Source organism: Ipomoea triloba, chromosome 4 (genome assembly GCF_003576645.1).
Source record: "Ipomoea triloba cultivar NCNSP0323 chromosome 4, ASM357664v1".
Lineage (NCBI taxonomy): Eukaryota > Viridiplantae > Streptophyta > Magnoliopsida > Solanales > Convolvulaceae > Ipomoea > Ipomoea triloba.
The window spans coordinates 23,328,102-23,336,864 of NC_044919.1; positions in this window are offsets into that span (position 1 = coordinate 23,328,102).

Here is an 8,763-nt window from a genome sequence, read left to right on the forward strand (position 1 = left end):
TCTATCATTCCCAATTCTAACCTTAGTTGAGAGAATCTATTTTCACATAACGCTTTTGTGAAAATATCTGCTAGTTGCTCCTCCGTTGCAACATATTCCAAAGTGATGTCCTTTTTCTCAACGTGGTCTCGGATGAAGTGATACTTAATATCAATATGCTTTGTTCTGGAGTGTAACACTAGGTTGTGGGTGATGGCAATAGCACTTGTATTGTCACACATGATCTTAACCTCCTTACACTCAACCCCATAATCCAGTAATTGTTGCTTCATCCATAAAACCTGAGCACAGCAACTTCCAGCTGCTACATACTCTGCCTCAGCGGTGCTTGTAGCTATTGAATGCTGTTTCTTGCTAAACCATGAGACAAGTCTTCCACCTAGAAACTGACATGTCCCTGATGTGCTCTTTCGATCTATCTTACAACCGGCAAAGTCCGCATCTGAATAACCCATAAGTTCGAAAGATCCACCTTTCGAATACCAGAGCCCAACACTCTGCGTACCCTTTAGATATCTAAGAATCTTTTTGGATGCATTTAGGTGACTTTCCTTAGGACTTGCCTGAAATCTAGCACATACACCTACTGCAAAGGATATGTCTGGTCTACTTGCAGTTAAATAAAGAAGAGATCCGATGATACCTCGATAAGTGGTTTGATCGACCTCTCGACCTTCGCTGTCGACATCGATACGTAGAGAGGTTCCCATAGGTACTTTGACTGAAGATTTCCCTTCTATGTTGTATTTCCTGAGCAGATCCTTGGTGTATTTCTCCTGGTTGATGAAGATACCTTCCTTAAGCTGTCTCACTTGTAGTCCAAGGAAGTAGTTGAGCTCTCCCATCATGCTCATCTCGAACTTTCCTTTCATCAAACTGGAGAACTTCTCGCACAAGTCTGGATTGGTGCTACCAAAAATGATATCGTCCACATAGATTTGCACCAATAAGATGTGATCCCCATCCTTAATTCTAAACAATGTTTTGTCCACTAGGCCTTTGGTGAACCCACACTGAAGTAGAAAAGAGGATAAGGTATCGTACCAAGCTCTCGGAGCTTGTTTTAAGCCGTAAAGTGCCTTCTTTAATTTGTATACTTTGTCAGCTCCCACGTCCTTCAAGAAACCCGGAGGTTGTTCAACGTACACCTCTTCTTCGAGAAGTCCGTTCAGAAAAGCGCTCTTGACATCCATTTGATATACCTTAAAGTCTTTGAAGGCGGCATATGCGAGAAAGATGCGTATGGCTTCGAGACGTGCCACTGGAGCGAAGGTTTCATCAAAATCTATTCCTTCCTCCTGACAGTAGCCTTTGGCAACAAGTCTGGCCTTGTTCCTAACGATAACTCCATCCTCATTCATCTTGTTTCTGAAAACCCACTTTGTACCAATGACATTCTGATGATGAGGTCTCGGAACTAGTTCCCAAACGTCGTTCCTCTCGAACTGATGAAGTTCCTCTTGCATTGCTTGCACCCAATCTGCGTCGCTTAGAGCCTCATCGATCACCTTAGGCTCTATTTGAGATAGAAAACAAGCAAACATGCTTTCTCTGTAAGCTGATCTGGTTCGAACTCTGTCACGTACATCTCCGATCACTTGATCAGCAGGGTGACTTCTCAGCCATCTTAGGTCGGGTTGCGGCTCCTCAGTTGATACTTCCATTGAAGGTTGAGATATGGGTTGAACATCTATGATCTGGTTTTGATCAACTGAGTCAGGCGCTTTCTTCTTGGTAGACTCTTCATCATCTGATTCTGACTGGAGTTCTGCTACGTCTCGAACTATCGACTGCTTGTCTTCGAGAGGTAAGTTTGATCTCTCGATAGACTCTGGCTGATCTTCCTCAGCAGCTTCCGTTGTCTTTGATGGTTGATCTGTTGATGCCCTTTCATCAAAGGTAACATGTATGGACTCTTCAACCACCAAACTCCGCTTGTTGAAGACTCTGAGTGCTTTGCTTGTCGATGAGTATCCCAGAAATACTCCATCATCTGCCTTTTCTTCAAAAGTTCTTCGTTGAGTCTTCCCATTGTTGTGAATATAGCATTTGCACCCGAATGAGTGGAAGTGGCTTACATTCGGTTTTCTTCCATTCCACAACTCATATGGAGTCTTTCCAACTCCTTTTACTATCAAGGACCGATTTTGGGTGTAGCACGCTGTGTTGATTGCTTCTGCCCAAAATCCTTGTGATATGTTGGCTTGCGAGAGCATGGTCCTTGCGGCTTCTTTGAGAGTTCTGTTCCTTCTTTCAGCAACCCCGTTTTGTTGAGGTGTTCGAGCAGCTGATAGTTGATGATGAATTCCGTTCTCGTTGCAGTAGCTCTCGATTACTTGATTAACGAACTCTCCACCTTGATCTGACCGGATCTTTAGTATCGAGACTTCCTTTTCAACTTGAACTTGTTTCAAGAGATTTGGTAGGGCAATTTTTGTCTCGCTTTTCTTGGTTAAGAACACGGTCCAAGTGAATCTTGTGTAGTCATCCACTACCACAAGAGTGTACTTCTTTCCCTTTATGCTGGGTGGATCCACTGGGCCAAATAAGTCCATGTGAAGAAGACTTAATGGTCTAGTGGATGATGTATCGGCTTTGCTCTTGAAAGAGGATTTGATCTGTTTGCAACGTTGACATGCCTCACAGATTTTATCCTTTCGAAACGTCACTTTGGGCAGTCCTTCCACTAAGTTCCTCTTAGTAAGCTTGTTGATAGTCTTGAAGTTCAGATGACTAAGCTTACTATGCCAATCCCAGCATAAATCTTCCTTGCTCCTTGCTAGCATACATAGGGATGGTTTTGCAGACCTCCAATCCACTATGTACATGTTTCCTTTCCTTGCTGCTTCCAAGACGACTTCGAGAGATTCCTCGTTCATAATCTGACATTTGCTTTTGGTGAAGACAACTTTGTGGCCCTTGTCACAGAACTGGCTTGTACTAAGGAGATTGAACTTGAGCCCCTCAACGTAGGACACTCCTTTAATAACCAGCTCATTCTTTTGGATTTCACCAACAGCTCTTGTGCGCCCCTTCTTCTCGTTGTCGCCAAATGTCACCAAGGGACCTTCGATAGGTTGGATGTTCTCAAGCAGTGTTAGATTTCCAGTCATATGTCTCGAACATCCACTGTCAATGAACCACACGTCCCTGGTGTCCTGCAAGGAAATCAAGCAAGTTTAGGTACCCAAACTTTGGGTCCTGGTGGGTTAGTGAGTTTAGGCATCCATTTATACCTTGTGCCCATTATTCCAGGCCTAGGCGCAATGTAGCCATTGTACGTTTGATAATTATAAGGAATGCTAGCAAAGGTTTTAGGCCTCTTTGGTGCATAAATCAACTTAGGTAGAGACTTTTCGACCGGCTTATGCACCATGCCTTTCATACGCTGTTTGGTCATGTGAAATTGCTGAAAGTGAGGTTTCTTCCAGAACTTGTGATTTGATGACCAATTCTCACTAGATGGATAGAGTCTTCCTTTCTCCATCCGTGAGTTCCTAACTATGTGGATCTCAGACCTTCCATATTTGCCTTGAGGTGCATTATATGGAGTGTAGCTCTTTTTGTACTTGGAATGGCCTTGCGAGAGATAGCAAGGTGATCTCTCGATATTGTTTACCCGGCCATTCTTCGTAGCTTTCCTATACTTTCCATTGCTGGTGTATAGGGACGGTTTATGAATAGCTACTCTGGTCTTTTCTGTTGGTCCTTTATGACCTTTATTTGGTTTGGGTTGAGATCCTCCATTTCTTGAAGTTCCCAAACCATTGGTCTGTTTATCTCTCGAGAGATGGTCTTGATGGAACCCTAGACCGGTTCTATCACTTGTAGGTCTGTGATCAACCACCATTTTCTCCATAGCTTTGGAGGAATTAGTGTATGATGCTATGACCTTTCGAAGATTAAGCTCTCTCGTCTCTCGAGCTTTGCACTCTTCAGATAGTAGGATTACTTTGGCTTCTAACTCACTTACTTTGAGAGTCAGCTCCAAATTCTCTTTCGAGACGTTCTTAAGCATATCTCTTTCAGCAGTTAGCTTGCTGTTTTCATCCATCACTCTAGCATGAGTGCTATTGGCGATGTTAAGGTTCCTTCTGAGCGATTCCAACATCTCGAAGGGGTCCTCATCGCTTTTAAATGAAGAACAACGAGAGGTAGAAGTAGAGCAGCGAGATGTAGGAGTAGAGGTTACCTCGTTGTCAATGGCCATTAGGCATTGATTCTCCTCTTCCTCGGTGTATAAGCAGATGAGCCCCCTCTCATCCTCTGAGCTGCTGCTGCTTTCGCTGGAGCTCGACGTCTCGGACTCCTCGATTGTCCTCTCGAATTCTTCAGCAACAAGCGCCTTCCTGCGCTGATACGTCTTTGATGATCCTTTGAAGCCACCTTGTGTTGGCTTCTCCCTGGATTCCTCTATTCTCTTGGAATCCTTGCCTTCTTGGCCCTGATGCTTGCTTACTAGTGGGTAAGGGCATTCGGCCTTGAAATGTCCCGGTCTTCTACAGTTGTAGCATAGACCCTGATTTTCCTCCTCCGTCCTTCTGGATGGATATCTCTCATTTTTCCTTCTTGAGGAGGAAGGTGAACTTTTGTTGCTCTCCTGGTTCATCTTCATGTATTTCCTGAACTTCCTCACAAAGAGAGAAAACTGTTCGTCAGACATAACATTCATAGGATTAGAGTCTGACCTTGAAGATGTGGATGGTTGCTCAGCAACAAGTGCTACGTTTCGTCGATCCACAATGTCCTCATCTCTTGGGAACATCTCGAACTCGAAGGCTTTGAGATCCCGGAAGAGTTTGTCTGTTGTGGTTTCCTTCAGATCTCGGTGATCTCTCATCGTGATCACCTTTACTTCCCACTCCTTAGTGAGGCCACGTAAGACCTTCAGGTTCAGCTCCTTTTGTGGGATCTCCTTTTCAAGGTCACTGATCTCGGTTGTGAGCTTCATGAACCGAGACTCCATGCTGTCGATGCTCTCTCCTGGCTTCATCTTGAAGTCTTCGAACTTCTTCATGGCCACGGTGAGCTTGTTCTCCTTCTCCTGTTCGTCACCTTCACCAATCAACATCAAAGTATCCCATACCTCTTTTGCCGTTTTGCACTTTCTTACTTTTGGAAATATGGTTTCATCTATGGCTCTGAAGAGAATGTCCTTGGCAATGTTGTCCAAGTTGTTTCTCTTCCTATCATCACTTGTCCATTCTTCCCTAGGTTTGGGGACATACTTTGGTGTATCTCTGGTTTGCTCAGCAGTCGTGTTTACCATCATGATCTTGACTGGTCCAGATGTTATAACTTCGGCCATCTCATCATGGAGGGCTGATAGATACGCAAGCATGCGTGTTTTCCAGTCATCGAACCTGCTAAGATCAAAGAGAAGATGTCTCGACAACATGCTATCCATATTGAAAAATTATCTCGTGCTTTGAAAATATTTAAGAAGATTTTTCAAAGAAGGATCTCTAGGCAATATAAACAAAGGTTTATATCGATCAGAGAACTTGCTCTGATACCAATTGTTGGTCCCAAGGGGATGGGGTACAAGTCTAGAGGGGGGGGGGTGAATAGACTTGTATAAGATTTTGCAAATCTTTTCGACCTCTCGTGTGTATTGAACTTAGGATGTTTAGGTTCGATACCTCACGAGGTGAAGACAAAGTTTTATGCGCAGCGGAAATGTTATCCCCTTTTAGTTAGCACGAGTTTGAGTTAGTTCGAGAGGTGTGTTTATATGCAGTGCAATCGAGAGGTTAGCGAGAGATAAAAACAGTAAGTAAATGCAAGAGAGATTTTTAAGTGGTTCGGCCAACCCGCCTACGTCCACTCTTCTTCCAGAAACTCCCTGGAAGGATTGCACTAAAAACTTCCCTTTTTAGTACAATATCGAGCGCTTGAGCTTTGATCACGAAGCCCGCCTCAAGCCTCAGGTTTTTCGCCCCGCTTCTTGTTACTCCACCTCTCGAGCACTTGACCTTTGATCACCAAGCCCGCGTCAAGCCTCAGGATCTTCACAAGACAGCTCCCAGGTTACTCCGCCTCTCCAAGGTCTTTCTCCCCGCTTCCAGCTACTCCACCTCTCGAGCACTTGACCTTTGATCACCAAGCCCGCGTCAAGCCTCAGGTTTCTTTCACTCGGACAGCTGCCAGGTTACTCCACCTCTCTTGCTTAATCCAAAGCAAGGTGTTTTTGGTTGTCACAGTTGAATGTAACAGACTCCAATCTGACCACAAGCTATCGTTGAATCAACTTCGATGTAGAGCAGCTTTGGTCACCTTCTGGATGTATAACAGTTTAGCTTTGTAACTCTCTTCGAACACTAAGATGTGTTCTCTCGCTGTATTGAATATCAGGATGATATTCCAAGTTAAGCACTTTGCACTGGAACGTTTTTATCAGACACCTCTTGTTAACCTCTTGACCTCTTTCACAACCCCTTTTTCTTCTGTGTCTTTACGTCCTTATATATGAGAGTAGAAGAATAGTTCCGTTGGAGGGAAAACTATTCCGTTTGAAATTGGTCTCCCACGCCGAACATGGGTCTTTGCACAATTTCAGCATTTTTCATGGAGTAGTGGTCTTGTAACTTGAGCCTTTTGTTTTGTAGTGAATATTCCATATTCCACTTTCTTGAGTTCATGCTTCACTTGCTTCTTTTGGATAAAGTTACTCTTTTTATGTTCCCATCATTCCTTGTTTGGGGAATCTGACCACTTCAGGATTGGTGCACTTCTTGACCGTTTGTGGTGGAGGTCTGACGTGTCATCCACTTCCGTCCATTTTGAAACCTCCCGCTCAGCACCTCTTCAATATTTTATCTCCATGATATTCTTCTTCTCCAAACTTAGAGTATTTTATCTGCTCATGTTGACTAACATTCAGCCTCTTGGAGAAGTGCCGGTTTATCGAGACCATAGAAGATGTCTCGACCACTTGATGTTTCAATCCCATGTATCGAGAGGTCTATCTCTCGAATATTCTTTACGTCTCGAACTCGATAGGTATATCGAGAGGTCCTTACCTCTCGAACTTGGCTTGTGTCTCGAGACTTAGTTGATGTCTCGTAGACCCTTATTCCTCCAGAGTTGTCTCGTGCCTGCTTCTGATCTATCTGTTTGCTTACAACACGAAAACTTCTAAGTTGTTCAAACAAGTTTACCTTAAGCTTAAATATTTCCCGAGTTGAGCTCAAATTACCCGGTTGTATTTTCGCTCTTAGTTTACTTATCGAACTTACATTGTTTTGCCTATGTATCGAGACTTGGGGATTCTTACTTAACAGTTGGTATCATCAAAACCTATTACATGATGTTCCTAACAGTCCTCGGATTCCGAATCGGAAAGTTCCAGAGGATGTGCAGAGGTGTCACCTTGGAGAGGCTCTCCCTTCTCTTCTCTCAGTTTGTTAAGTTTGCTGGTGCCTTCCTTTAGTAAAAGTCGGAACGAAAACCTCTTTTTGGTGGGTTTCTCTTCAGAGCAAGCCTTTTTGCCTTTGCCTTTATCCATATCTGCAAAATACAAAACAACACAAGGAATTAGGTGTTAGAATACCTTTTCCTTCCTCGGTTGTGATCTATTTATAGAGAGACTGAGACGTTGTGATTTGCTAAGATCCTTCTAACGTGACCAATCAGAGTGAGAAGTACCTTTTATCGGAGGTGACTTGGGTGCTTCCAAATTTCCACCCATGACTTGCAGTTGCGAGTCCACCTCTCGATTGAGTGTCTGAGGGGTCGCAGGGACACTGGGTTCAGAGCGCGAAGGTAGCTCCATGTCAGGCGCTTCCCGGTTTCCACCTAAGGGATGGATTACTTCTTGCTCTTCACCTCTCGAACCTGGAGCCTCAGCTTTAGCGACTGTTGAGATTGGATCAGCCAGGGAGGGTTCTTCGGTATTAGACGCTTCCCGGTTTCCATCCAATAGAAGTTCCCCCTCAGCGTCACTCCTCGAACTAGTGCTGGGGACTTGGTCATCTGCTGGTGAGGTTGGAGACGAAGTGTCGACAGGTGCTTCCCGGTTTCCACCTTCGATGGTCGCATCGTCCTCCTCAGTACCTCTCGAACCAGCAGGACTTGGGGCAATCTGCTCTAGGTGCTCATTGGACTGCACTTCGGTCTGCTCCGATGAGTCTGGAATGATAATTATTTCAGGAGCAATAGGAAAACCCGGCAGTGTGAGCAACGGAACTTCACCCTCTCGAACTATCTGAGCTTCATCGTTGTCAACTGAGGGTGTGGACTCAGGTGGTGGCAAAAGAAGAACAGTGTTAGGAGCCACCTCAAGTGCTTCAGAGGTCTCGGATTCACCTCTCGAAACTGCTACCTGTTCGTCCAGAGCAGAGAGATTTACTTGGGACAAGGGGATTGCGGCTGTTGGTATTGAGTTCTCAGAATCATCTCGAACAATCCCAGAGGTCTCTCCTGGACCTCTCGTATTCTCTACTTGATGTCCCAAGGATAATGCAGTGGCGAGCCTGATATCTTCTTGAAATTGAGCTTCTAATTCAGGATCCACTACAGGCTCGGCTTCAGCTTCTTGCGCATCAACAGCTATGCCCTTTCCTTTGTCAGATCGACCAAGATTTCTCCTGGTCACGTGCATCTCATGGGCAAGATTCAGAAGTTCATTGGCTGGGATTGCAGTGAGGTTTAACCAATTTAAAGCAAAGTCCTCCTCAGCCACCATATCTGCTGCTCTCGAAATCAGTTGATCAATCGGACATGTTCTCCAGTTGATCCATCGAAGCACTCTGGAGAAGTCAT